The following is a 14641-nucleotide window of genomic DNA, read 5'->3' as shown; positions in this document are numbered from 1 at the left end:
ATTGTTTACACATCTAGCGATGACCTGCACATATCGATCTGTTAGTCACTGTTAGTCTGTACGTTATACATTTATGGCATATATATATATATATATATATATATATATATATATATAAATATATATATATATATATATATATATATATATATATATATATATATATATATATATATATATATATATTCATAATACGAATGCATGGTGTTATGAATTGCTTGGGATTTGAGGGAAAAACTACTACTCTATAAACCTTTCAATTTACTTGGCAACGTGGTTTATGAGATGGTGCCGCACCATTCACCCTTCCGCCACCACGGAAGACTCACGTAGGTCTCACTCTCGCGTCCTGCACAGCCAAGCAAAATATATTATATATATCGTAAATAAGAGGGAGAGAGAGGGGTGATGGTAGCGAGCTCCTCCGAGCAGAGTGATGGGGGTTATGTGGCAGAAGCGCGGTTCAGGGGAGCCGTGCCTAAAGACTTAGGTTAGATTCCGTAGAATATAACTTCATGCTAACCCCCCCCCCCCCAGCCGCGACCCAGCCGCACACTACTATCTACTCTTGCTCTATCGTATTCTGTCCAAATTCCTTTTGCAAGAGTTAACCAGCATCTTCTTTATTTTACTCCTTCCGCTGGTAAACTCTGGAACAACCTTCCTTGTCTCTATTTCCTCCCGCCTACCATATGGCCTCTTTCAAGAGAAGAGCATCTTTTTCCCGAAACTGACCTCTCTTTTGACCTTTTATTCTGTTTCCTTTTATCGGAGCAGCGTCTAGATGGCTTTTTAGTTTTATTTCCTTAGCTGTCTTACTTTGCTGTAAACAAATCAAACTTTTAGGAATATTAGTGGCAAGCCAGATTTTCTTCCTATAGGAAATAACAATTGAGGATATAGGTAACATTAATCCTGCAGCGGGCAACGTTAACACTGTAGTGTCAGCAGTTTGTCTTCGTTGCCTCTTGTGGCCTCTCAGGCCAGTTCACGCCCGTCTTATATCTAGTTTTGACGTACTCGCTCGCATTATGGTTGTCCCCAAAGAATATACGGACTTAGATTTATTCAGTGGTTGTTTATCCCATCACTGCAAACACAGACATGCTGAACAACATGGCGCAGTGAGTAGGATCTTTGGGAGAAAAATTGACAATAAATATACGTAGCCGGTTGGCGCCACTGCCCTGTCCCTGCCCGCGTTCCGGTGTTGACCCCACTGAAGCCTCTCCAGGCCTTACCAGTAACAGTGTTGCTTTGTGTGGTGCCTCCTGCAAGCCTCAGGGTTTTGGAGGTTGTCACTAAGCATTAGTTATCGTTTCCTGTTAAGATGACAAGATAACCCCAAGCCGCTGCCTCGTTAGCTCCGCTTACCTTTGTGGAGCTATTTACAATTTTCATGCGGTCCATAGCTAGTGAAACGCCGCCACTGTATATCGTCAAATAACGCAGTATAAGTGAAACCTATATGGGCAGCCGCGGTTATCGAGAACAGATTCCGTGGTGGCGTAACTGTCACCTTGCCTGCCACCCCCACCGCAGCCTTGCTCGCCGGGTCTGTGACAACTGGCCGCGGCCACCTGGCCGCAGACTAACTGACCGCGGGAAACTGGCCGCGGCCTGCTGGCCGCCAAATTTAGCAATAAGACTAGTCGCCACGGTCCAACTCGCCGCCATATGGAACTTTTTGATGTTGATGGATACAATTGTGTTTGATAAAACAAGTGGGTTAAAATTTCTTTATGGAGTGCTTTATTGGAATATAGAAATATAAGATACTTATGCAAAAATGCTAAAATTTCAAAATTACTTTATTAATTAAGTAAACGAGAAAAATATAAGATGCAACTGCAAAAATCTACGAAAAGTTATTGGCAAGTCCCTAAGATACTCAACATAATTTCGACCCTCAAATTCACTGACAATTGCTTTGATTCTTTCATCTACTTGTCTATATTTCTTCAACTTGACAGGTGGATCTTGCCCTGTGATCAGCTGCTCGGAATATAGGTCTCTTCCACGTCAGACTTTTTTTCAAACAATCAGTAAATTTCCAAACAGTAGGATGTTGCATTCCAAGTTCATTTTGCAGTCTTCCATGAGCATCTTCTGCGTTATCTTTTGTCCTGTCTTCGTCATTTAAGGAGAGTTCATAAACGTTCCACATTTCCTGTGGAAAAAGTAGAGCACGTCTGCCATTACCTCTTCTTTTTCTTCTGCCAACACAGGTGTCCTCAAGCCAATCATGAAGCACTTGAAGTTCATCTGGTGGCTTCAGTTACATATTCCATGGGAACAAAATTTAATGCCAGGGTCTGTTTTTTTTTTCTCTCCTACTTCTCCTAACACACAGTCGTTTTCATCACAACTATCATAGAGCTGTCACAGACTTATCGAGGTCACCGCCCGATTGTTTTTAATAAAAATAAAAATGCGGGTTAACGGAGGAGGTTAATGGGTCCTTTAAGGGTTGCCAAATATCATAATGATTAAAAATTAAGAGAGTCGTATCTTATAAATCCGACCTCAGTCAGTCATCAAGAGATTCGTGTCTTATTAACACAATCACAGATGTGTCTGCGGCGGTCAGTTGGCCGCGGCGAATTGGTCGGCGGCTAGGTGGCCGCGGCCATTTGCCACAGTCCCTTGCCCGCCACCTTACCAAACCGTCACCGAATCTTCGTCTTCCCGTGAACTACCACTCCCTCCTTCCTTGGTCTTTGTCCCGCCAGCGATGGCCACTACCTAAGCTCTTGCAGTGGATGGACGGCAAGGAGACCCGGGGCCGCGAGGAAGAGAGGGTACATACTAAGGAAGAGGCAGCACAATACCGCGAGGAAGAGCGGGTGCGTCCAGAAGAGGAGGAAGCGCAACCCCGCCTTCTCCCGTGTCGGGAGGAAGACACAGCTTTTGGAGGCATTGCTTGCAAGTGTCTTGCTGAAACGCTCCTCCTTCCCTCCTCATAATACCACCAAGCCAGAGAAGAGGCATACGCCACAGCATGGTGCCACTGATTCAGCATTATGGGCATATGTCAAGGCCTTTGTCAACCCCCCACAGCCTCCCACGTGACGGGACGTTCCTATGCATCCGTAAGTTGAGGCGTCGATGGGAGGATTACGCCACCATGGTCGACCTGGCGAGAATTGTCCTGTTAATGGCGTGCTTGTCGTCAGAAACACAGCGGATTCTAGAGTACACGCTTCAGGTTCCTCCCCGATTCATCACGTCCTGTGGAAGAGGTGCTCGACCTTCTGCAGAAGCACGTTAGGGATCGGAGCTAGGAAGCCCTCCGTCGACGCACCTTCTCCAACTGTAACATACCGAGAGTTAGGGCTTCGACGACTTCCTTGCACGTCTAAAGAGTCTGTCGGAATAGATTGACGTGCGTGCATAACAGAATGCACGCTGCAAGAAGACCTGGATGACGCCCATGCCGGAACGGAACGGACAGTTGTTGCAGCGACTCATTTCCATTGACGCTTGCTGCACGCTTCAGGAAGCAGTGACGGTGCGTTGGTCTTGTGATGCCACCAAGTCTGCGACCATAGGGGCCCCGCCCGCCTCCTGCTCTTTGAGGACTCGCACAGTACAAGAGGGGAAAAAAGTGGCCCATACGACGGTTGCTGACGCACACAGTACCACACTCCGACCCAACACTGCATACAGGAGCACGGGCATAACCAGTAACGGTAAGCTCTGAGGGGCTTGAACCTTCGCGCGGGCTGTATGCCAAGGGCTGGCCCGCATAAGCTATTCCGCCGTAGTGAGCTGCTTCGGGTGTGGTCCTGAAGAGCACAGGTCACACATCATCAAATGCCCTGCAAAAGGGTCTCAGTGCAACGTTTGTCGTCACTTCAGGCACTACGAAAGGTTCAGCAACCAACACAACCCCACGCATCCACTCCTTGGAGTAGGTAGGAGGACACCTACCGAACGGGCGCAAGCCACTCCCGATGAGGTATATATGGGAAGTGAGGAGGGTGCTGAAGCCCTCCAAAGACCCTTCCCATTACCTCACTAACCGTTTCCCTATCATCTCATCTACACGAGAGAGTAGTTCAGCATGTTCTTTAAAGACAGATCCTCTTCTATCCATACCGCACTACATTCATACAACACACACACCTTTTCCCAAAATTCAAAATTCAAAATGGCGTTCAACAACTAAGCCTCGGAGTCCCCGCTGAGGGGGGGGGTGTTGGGGGGGGGGGAGCACAAATTCCCCCAGGGACGACTCCCCTTCCGGCTGCCGATCTGAGAGGTGCCTTGATAACTCCTCGAGCCTTTTTCTTCTCAATTTCTGCAACATTCGCGGTCTTCTTTCTAATTTTCATTCTGTGGAACACCATCTCTCCTCCTCTAAACCTCACCTTCTCTTCCTCACCGAAACACAGGTTTCTGAAGCTACAGACAGCAATCTCTATTTTGTTCCCTCCTACTATCTCTATCTTAAATTTGAATCCAAAGCTGGATGTTGCGTCTACGTGCGCAACGACATCACTTGTTCTCGTGCCCACGACCTATCAAAGCAGATACTAGTATCTGGCACGCCGGTACCAGAGTGTGTGAGTCGAGGGGCGGAGCGCCTTGGTGACTCCACAGTGAGCCGCACCGAGGCCACTTCACCTCCACCAAGCCCAACCAGGTCGGAACTGCTTGTTCTCCACAACTACACGTCCTCGTTGGAGGCAAAGCAGCACTTCCTGAAGGTGTACCCGGATCTACTGGTGACGAAGGAGGACCTAAAACCTACACCATTGAAGGCGGTGGCGGGTCCCCCGATGAAAATCCACCTGCATGATGACGCAGTCATTTGCGATACACACTCCTCGGCTTATTCTCTCGCCTTCAGGGAAGCCGTCATGAAAGAACTGGGTTATATGATGGCTCAATGCATCATCGCCCCCGCTGGCGACGACTCATTCCCTTGGTGTCACCAAATGGCTGAGGCCAAGCTTAACGGTGGGGTACGCATCGCCGCCGACCTGTCAAAACTCAAAAGCCAGGTGTCCCATCTAGCTCACCTTTCACCCACACCCTTTACAACCATACAGAGTATGGAACCGAGTGCATGGTTTTCATTACGATCGACACCCTTTGGAGGAACTGGCAAATTCCGCTGGCAGAGGAAGACCAGTCACTCACCACCTGTATGAAGCCTTTCGGACGCTTTCCCTATTGCCGTGGCCCCATGGGTTTTGTGGCCACGGACCACGCCTTCTATTTACGAAGAGACACGACACTGAGAGGCTTGACCAACTGCATGAAGGTAGTAGACAACCTGCTGCTCTCCGACAAAGGCTATCTCACGCACCTCCACCACAACGACGAGGGGATGATATCGCTGCCGATCCGGAGAGGCAACTTTGCCACACTTGCAACCCCACTGATCTTAGGTCGTTTATGGGCTTGATGAACCAGATGGCCGCCGCTTTACCGTTCCCTCCCTGATCAGCCAGAAGAGGACATTCACATGGACTCTTGACCACAATCGGGCCTTTCATAAGGTGAATGAGGCTCTGTCAAGTCCACCTTCTCTCGCTAAGTTACACCCAGTACTCCCCACAGTCATGCAGATGGATGCCTCACGCCAGAGCAGTGTTTGTTACGCCCTCCTGCAGGACCAAGGCGGAGGAAAGTTCCGGCTGGTCCAGCGCGACTCGCGTTTTCTTACTAATACCGTGAATCGTTACTCCACCATTGGGCTTAAGGAGCTGGCAGGGGCATGAACCATGTCAAAGAGCAAGTTTTACCTGAATGACCTCCGACACGTGGACCTCATCATGGACTATAGCCCCTTGGTACCGATCCTGAACAGCTAGACACTGGACGCCAACGAGAATCAGCGCCTCCAGCGACTGAAGGAGAATATCTCGGCATTCGTTTTGACGGCTGTGTGGCGTGCGTGCAAGAAGTTGTGCTCTTTCCAGCTCGCCAGTCAGCCACCCAACTCAACTCCGGTGGACGAAATGCTAGGCACGCAGGCCGGTCTTTCCGTCAGCAGTGGCGTTAAACTGCAGACCGTAGACTACGTCGCCCGCTCCCAGCCTTTGTCAGCCCTTTATGAGGATCTGGTACTTGAGAAGCTACGGTACGTGGCCAGCGACGACCCTTCCTATACGCCATGCTAATGAAAACCGTAAGAGCTGGATTAACTCCATAACGCCCTACCCATATACTGGAAAATACGGCAGAACGTCTGCACAGATGGGTAACTGGTCCTGTACACTGCTCCTGTGATCCTCCATGCAACTCTGTCGCTATGTGTGACTTATTTTATGCACTTCTTGTTCCCAGGACGAGCACTGCAATCAGTTAGGCAAAAATATTTTATGGAATAATTAAATGAAGTAATAAGAAGTGAGAAACATTATCTTAGTGTTCATTTAATATCAGAATGGGGGTAAGCATTGGTTTGATGTTTACAGGTTCATGTTACAGTACCTGGAAATTGAGCTCCTCGCGGTTCATGTCACAAGCCCACAGAATATTACTCCGTTTTCGGAAGCACATCCTCAGGGTTGGAACTTTCCTGTGAAGTAACAACGAAAGTTAGATAGTTGGATACATAGACTAACTGAATACCTAATCGATACTAATATATATATATACTAATATATATATATATATATATATATATATATATATATATATATATATATATATATATATATATATATATATATATATATATATATATATATATATATATATATATATATATATATATATATATATATATATATATATATATATATATATATATATATCGAGTAACTGTCTTTAAACAACATAGAAAATATCTCAACAACACCACTGTGCCAGGAATCGAACCCGTGCCTTCTGAAAAGAGGTCAAGGCAGCATATCAACCACGCCACCGATGAGCTAAACGACACCACGCCAGAAGCTACCTTGTGCAGCCAATCTGACGCCCCATCCCCGCACGGGGCGTGAAGGTTAAGGTGTCCCGCACACATTCGTGACTGGTTGGATACACTTTTAATCAGCCCCATATGACACACACTGTAGGTATACACATCGATGAGCCTGAGGCACTCAAGCAGATACTTGAGAGGTTAGCACAGGGAAGAGGGGCCAGTTAGAGGAAGAAGAAGGAAAATAGGACAGCCGAGTGCCACATGATCCAGCAAGCCAGTCACCCACTCAATCAGCCAGCCCCCTGGCAAGACATATTGAGCTGTTACATCAGGGCTGCAGTGAAAAAAAACATTAGTTGTCATTACAGAAAATTACACAATTAAAAATTACATTATTGAAATGTTTGAGGCTCTCAGTGAAGCATGCCCAGCTTGATTATCCAGACTGAAGTTGACAATCATATCCAAGGCACTTGGTTGCATGTAAAGTGCAAAGTATGCCACTGTGACTCTCCAAAGACAGTCAGAGATGGCAAATTTTCTGAAAATAATGTCAAACTTGTTGCTAATTCTTTGCAAACATGATGAGTATTCCAGGAGAGCAACCACCATCAACACCAAGCTCATGACAAGGAGTGTTTACTATGACCTCCAGAGCTATGTTTTAGACAAAAAAAATTTACCATTGAAAACTATTATAGACTAGAAAGACAAGCCAAGGCACCCCACAGACGATTGGAGCGAGCAAAGAAAGCTTCTGCAGCTCAATAAGCTACAGGAAGCTTCTAAATACTTGCTAGGAACTTCGGTAGAGTGTGGAGAAGCGGCCTACCTCTGGTAAACCAAAAAACACACATGAAACTTATGTTCCGATGATCCCGAGGGTGAAGTAAGCTATTACCGCTAAACGCCAGAAACATATTAATCTCCTACTTCTACGAGAGTTCAGCTACAACTACCATTTTCTCAGGGTTACATGGCCACATGACAAAGATGACACCTACCAGATTCCATAAAGATAAGTCGAATACTTTGTGAAATATGGAGTAATATGTAATGATTTTTTTCAACGTCAATTTTTCAAGATTCTACTTTTGGGCGTTTTAAAAATGAATCCCAAATTTATTTATTTACCAAACTGCACAATTTTTTCAACATTTGTTATTCAGCCTATTCCTTAACTCTTCCCCAGTCTGAAATGTAAGATAGAGAATTTCAAGTATTTTATTTTTAAGTTATAAAAAAAGTGAACCCACTTTTTTATAAATATGTAAAAAAAAAAAAAAAAACAAGAAAATAAACTATAAAAATACAATTTTGTTCCTAGCATATTATTTGAAATATGTTGAATTTTAAAGTTAAGTGGAACTGCCTGTCGTTCCATACTGATAAGTAGATAGCTTATACGTTATAATGTGGTTCAAAGGGTGAGACTCTAAAATGAGGACGAAGATGATACTGAGCAGGAGTTTAGGAAGAAGAGAAGGACGACAACATGTAACATCAGGATATCCACACTGAAAGAAATAGGAAGTTTAACTTGTTATTATCGTACACTTGAGCTACTTACGAACCTGAAGGTGTGCAGCAGTGCACGTTTGATGTGGTCTTCGGTGAGGGGCACAGCGGAGCGTAACGTTAACCCATACACAGTTACGAAATAGCCTTTTTTGTTGGCAGAGTTCAGAACAGCCTCAAAATCCGTGGCCGGCCGAAGCCAGATGAATGACGAATCCTCAGCCATTTCTGAAAGGATAAAGACTGTCACTTAGGAGCCAAGTTAGAGTCTATTTGTATAAATTTACTACCTACATGTGCTCAGTAATCCCATGACGTTGTCACACATTGGTTATTAAATAATTTATAAATAAACAGATTAGTGTCAAAGAATCTCATTTTATCAGTTCCCATCCTCTTGCTAACCATTCCCTACCATTAAAGTTGCCTGAAATGTAGTTTTCCTTGATATCTGATATCAATATAATTATGGTAGCTACACTATTGAGCCTGCTAGCAACATAAATCTATCCCTTCTACAACCTTGCTTTATATAATATTCTTTATATGCTCATAATTTTCACAGTCAATCAATAGGGGCATTTTTCGGGGGCATGTCGCCTCATCCACCTGACGAAGGCAGTCCCCACTGGCAAGTCTTCATACCCCCCCCACCCACCCATCCTCAGGGCATGACGACGGGATATCGACTTGCTCGAGTCACGAACAACGTGGGTATCCTCTTGACCTCCTCTATGCGAGGTTGTCTTTTTGGGGGAGGCGGTGGCTGAATCGATAGAGTGACGGCGCCGCGTTCAGGAGGACGCGAGTTCAATCCCCGCCCGGTGCCACCAAAGCTGGGATTTTTCAGCCGCCGCCGAGTGGATTAACCCGGTTGCAGGGGGGTCATGTTTCTTAATGGTCCCTCCAAGCGAGAAAAATGAGAAAAAAATCACCCCTCACACAAACCATTTCATAATATATATCAAAGCATTTGTGATCAGCTTATGTATCATCTATTTTGGGGGGTTTAAATCATGGCACAAATTTGGCCCGTCGTTGCTACATGGTAAAGCCACAAATTTGGCCCGTCGCTGCTACCGGGTTAAAACTACCCAAATGCTGTCCAGAAGACCACCTATCAACCCGGACTCTAGATTCTAGGATTGAAGATGAGCTCCGGGAGGGCAGCATGAGCCAATGCAAGATGGCGCCACTATAAACACTCGCCACCGGGGAGAAGCCTTGGGCCGACCATCAGGCCCCACCGGGAAGAAGCCTACCGGCGCAATAGGCCGCGACGTAAAACAAAAAAACACAAAAATAAACAACCGGGTGAACAAGGTTGGCTTTTAGGTCGCGTGTCACATACCCGGTTGCCCGGCGGTGAGATGAAGGATCCTGCAGTTCCAATTCGCTGAATGTGATACAAATTTATTCCACAATTATGAGTAGTCACTTCTTACCAAGAGTATCCGCCTCTTCAAGTCGCTTTTCAGTGTCCATGTCGCATAGCCATGTTAATTATATTAGGGGAGGCGGTGGCTGAGTCAACAGAGTGACGGCGCCGCGTTCAGGAGGACGCGAGTTCAATCCCCGTCCGGTGCCACCAAGCTGGGATTTTTCAGCCGCCGCCGAGTGGCTTAAAACTCCCCACATGCTGTCCAGAAGACCACCTATCAACCCGGACTCTAAATTCTAAGATTAAAGATGAGCTCCGGGAGGGCAGCATGAGCCAATGCAAGATGGCGCCACTATAAAACACTCGCCTGCGCCAGAACGGGCTGGGCCGACCATCAGGCCCCACCGGGAAGAAGCCTTGGGCCGACCATCAGGCCCCACCGGGAAGAAGCCTACCGGCGCAATAGGCCGCGACGTAAAAAAAAAAAGACAAAGGACACAAGTGAATTGAAGATCTGAATCTTTTTCCTTCAGTTCAGGTATCGAAAATGATATTTACTCGTGATGAGCGAGTCCTTAACACTGTAGGCCAAAGCAATCCGGTGTAAAACTTCGTAAGGAGACTCACCACTGTTTTGCACTATGCTACCAAAATATGTACAGTTTTCCTAAATGTCTGTGCCACACGAGTGAATAGATTATACTGAGCTAGTTCATCTAATAAATTTCGAAATACCTGCACCTTGCTCTTGGCCAGGGAAACCTGGAGTATCAAGGGATTCGACTCCTCGTGCAGTGCCTCAAGAGCCATCACCAAAATTTCCAACAACTCCGCAAGAATTACTTCATCATCGTCAAAAAAATGTAAGTGATCCTGGGACTGCTAATAGATGCTCCCCAATAACTCTGATCCACAACTCTGCCAAGTACCCAGCCCATACAAGTGTATAAAAGTGCTGGGACAAGGATAAAGCCCTGGATCACTTTCGCTTTCGCGGTAAAGTAGATGGACACGCGTCCCTTACATTTCACAGCACTCTCATCATCAGTACAGACTAGTCGGTAGACCAACAATCCCTGTAAGATTCTCGCGGTATCGCGGGTGATCCTAGAGTGCCTCGCAAGGCACTGAATTAAACGACTGTTAAAGATTTATATATGCTGCAACCATCCCAAGTTAAAACTCACGTCGGTGCACCAATAGAGGGTATAATAAGATACGATCAGTTGTCGACTTACCAGGCGTAAACCAGGGCTGTTCAGGTCTCTCCACCTGCGAATTCGCATGGGCAATAGATGGGCAAGTACCTTGCCTGGCACGCCGAGCAGCGTAAAACCACAGTAGTTGCTGCAGTCTTGTCGGTCCCATTTCCTGTTCCCGATAGGGATGACCAGCCCCCTCTTCGAGTCAGGAGAAATGGTATCAGATTCCAATACCGCAGTCTAGACCGCATACAAGCTGCCTTGTATTCAGCCTTTAAAAGTTTCGCATTTATGGTACAGACACCAAGTGCCTCTTCACATCTACACCTGGCCTCAGTCTCTCTGACATCATCACGAGATGATGTGCCTGCTTCGATGGGTAGAGCAGCATCAACCATCAGCACCCCAGCAGCTGAAAGCTGCTCTCGCGAATCGTCCGCTATGTACAACTCAGCCCATAGATTACTATGCCCATCCATGTCTGGCACGAGGCAACCGTCTACTGTTCGGATGACTGAGAGGGAGGCTTATAGCGGAGCTACTACAGGGCTCGGTAAGCATGTCGGAGGGCATTTCCATTTAAATAGCCCTCGGCATCCTGAACGAGACTCTTGACATATATATCCTTGTCTCTCCTCAGGAGAGGTCTAGTCCTACGTGACAGAGCTTTATATTTTTATCGACTCCTACCAAGCTTAGCAGGGTGACTCTTCTCGATATCTTCCATCGTCTCCCAGAGGTAAACCCACTCGTAGTTATCGAGCCCTCTCCAATGCACTCCTACGTTTGAAAGTACCCTACAGTTCTAAAGGGTCTTCAAGGAAGCTGAACACATTTAACCGATTTGAGGCTGATACAGCACACTCCTGATCTCATGGCAGATATTCCAGTCACTCCAGAAAGATTACAATATTGTTTAAGCTCTAGATTCCTCATGACCTGACATAGCTTGGGCTTGAGTGTTGCAACAACAAACCTATTATCAGTTGCAAATAACTCATCGATCATCGCTATGCAATAATTTAGTAATATATTCGTCCTTTTCTTCTCTTACTGGCAAAGTCTATAACATCCATCCTTTTTCTGTATGTAATGTATCATATCCCAGACTTTTTCAAGAGATGAGTATTAAGCTACTACAATAAATACAAGAAACTTAGTCATGTTCGATCATATTTGTTTGAAGCTGCGTCGATCTCGTCATAAAAGCAATTAAAAAAGAGCGACCGAAAGAAAAATCAATTCCGTAGGAGAAGTGTCTTTAGAATCCCCTTTCGAAAAAGTTCAAGTTGTAGGCAGGAGGAAATACAAGGAAAGAAGACTGTTCCAGAGATTACCAGCGTGAGAGATGTAAAGATGAAGATGATGTTTAACTCTTTCATAAGGGATTCGGATTGCATAGAAGTGAGCTAGAGTTGAAAATCGTGTATACAGCGGGGCAGCAAGAGGGGTGGAGGCATACAGTTACCAAGTTCAGAACAGCAGTCTGCATGAAAACAACGATGGAATATAATTATAACGAAATTCAGCACTGCGAAATTTGAGAAGTAGAAAACGTTAGAAAGAGTAGAAATGATCAGACAAAGAGCTTTTAACTATTGTGCAATAGGGCTATGTGAATGACCCCCCACCCCTCACACGGGATGCATAATCCATACGAGAAAAATATATTGTCATGGTAAAAATAATCTTCAAAGAAAAAACTGCATTCATGATTTTTTTTAAGGAAAATATAAATCATAAGTTAACAAATATGTTCTTGAAGTTAAGGTTCTTGAGTTGAGGTTGGGCCAAGAATATTTAAATAGAAGAAAGAGACAGGAAAGTGTAGTAGATGTTTGGAAAATTGTTTCAAGTTGACAGGTGGAGAATGTGAGATTGTAAGGTATTGAAGGACACTAAGATTAGATTAGATTAAGATTAGGTGTGTGAAAACTACTTGGCGGAGGGATAAGATGTATTTTGGGCTTCTATGAATTTAGAAAAAGCGTCAAACAGAACTGAAAGAAATGGACTGTAAGAGGTTTAACAATTGTGTTAGCTTTGGGGAAGATTGCTAGAAGGGTTAAACAGTTTATATGAAAACAGCAGAGCTTGGGTTAGAGTGGGGAATAGTGTGAGTGAGTGGTTTCCTTTTAGAGTGAGGCTGAGTCAGGGTAGTGCCCACTATAGTTGCATAATCTACTTGACTCACTCGGTGACTTCAGAGCAGTTCAAAACACCTCGGTAGGTACACCCAGTTCACTTCTGTTGTAGGGAACTAACGGTCTATGCGATTGTAAAAGGAGTTTATTGTTTCCCAATTTACTACTTCTACACAAAAAAACACAAAGAAAGAACAAACAACAACAGACCTGCTGGTCCTTACGAGGTTGTTTGTGACAAGCTACACTAACTATCTAATCAAAGGTGGAAGATGAAGGACAGCAAAAAGAGGGAGGTTTGGTTTGTAGTTAAAAAAAGAAGTGGTCGACGTTACTGAACATATTCAGGTACTTGAAGGCCTGAATCATATCTCCTCGTAAGTGTCTCTTCTCAAGCGTAAAGAGGTTGAGTCGCCTCAGTCGTTCTTCATACGGCTGAGCCCTCTATGATACTGTACAATTATTTTCGGTACACTTCGAGAAGGAGAAGGTAGTGGACGAGGAGGAAAATAAGGAAACATGGAAACATGGAAATGCAGGCGACAGAAACCCGATTGGCTCATTACGAAGTCGCCCGCTTTGGTGATTTAATCTGCTCGGCAGCCACTTGGGGCTTAATGAGCGGATGAAAGCACCTCGATATTCAGTTTACTCTCGGCGCTCCCGACGGTCGATTCTATATATGAAGGAGTTGATGGTATTCGCATTAACTACTTCTGAGGGAAGATTGTTCCAGTGGCGGATGACTAAATTGAAAAGAAACTCCTTCCAATGTCTGTGTTACATCGACTCGACTGAATGGGTAAACCTTTATTTTATAGTTCTTGAGTTGATTTGCAGTTCAAAGAATTTGAAGTAATCGACGTTATTGAATTTTTTCAGGTACTTGAAGACTTGAATCATATCCCCTCGTAGGCGTCTTTTCTCCAGTTTAAAGAGATTGAGTAGCTTGAGTCGTTCCTCGTACGGTTGGGCCCGTAAGGTTGGAATAATTTTCGTGGCGCGTCGTTGAATCCTTTCCAGTAAATCAATGTCATTTCTGTAATTAGGAGACCAGAACTGTACTGCATGCTCGAGGTGCGGTCTTACCATGGAATTAAAAAAGGATAGTATCACGTCTGGCGTTTAACGCTCGAAGTTCCTTGTTATGAACCCGAGCACAGTGTGGGCTTTGTTATATGCTTTTTAACAGTGATTCGCGTGTTTCAGGTCACTTTTGATAATGACTCCAAGATCCTTTTCCTCCTGCATTGCCTGCAGAGGTTTCCCATTCGTGATGTATGTGTGGTTATTATTTCTGGACCCAATGCGCATAACTTTGCATTTGTCAACATTAAAGGACATTTGCCATTTTTCCGACCATTCGATAATGTGATTGAGGTCTTTCTGAATGATTTCGCAGTCGGTCTTTGTAAGGGCCTTTCCTCCCACCTATGTGTCATCAGCAAATTTCGATATTGTGGATTTCAGTCCTGATTCGAGCTCTTTGGATTCTTTTTGGGAGCAGCGAGTG

Source organism: Eriocheir sinensis, chromosome 60 (assembly GCF_024679095.1).
Source record: "Eriocheir sinensis breed Jianghai 21 chromosome 60, ASM2467909v1, whole genome shotgun sequence".
Classification (NCBI taxonomy): domain Eukaryota; kingdom Metazoa; phylum Arthropoda; class Malacostraca; order Decapoda; family Varunidae; genus Eriocheir; species Eriocheir sinensis.
Note: the sequence above shows the minus strand (reverse complement) of the source record.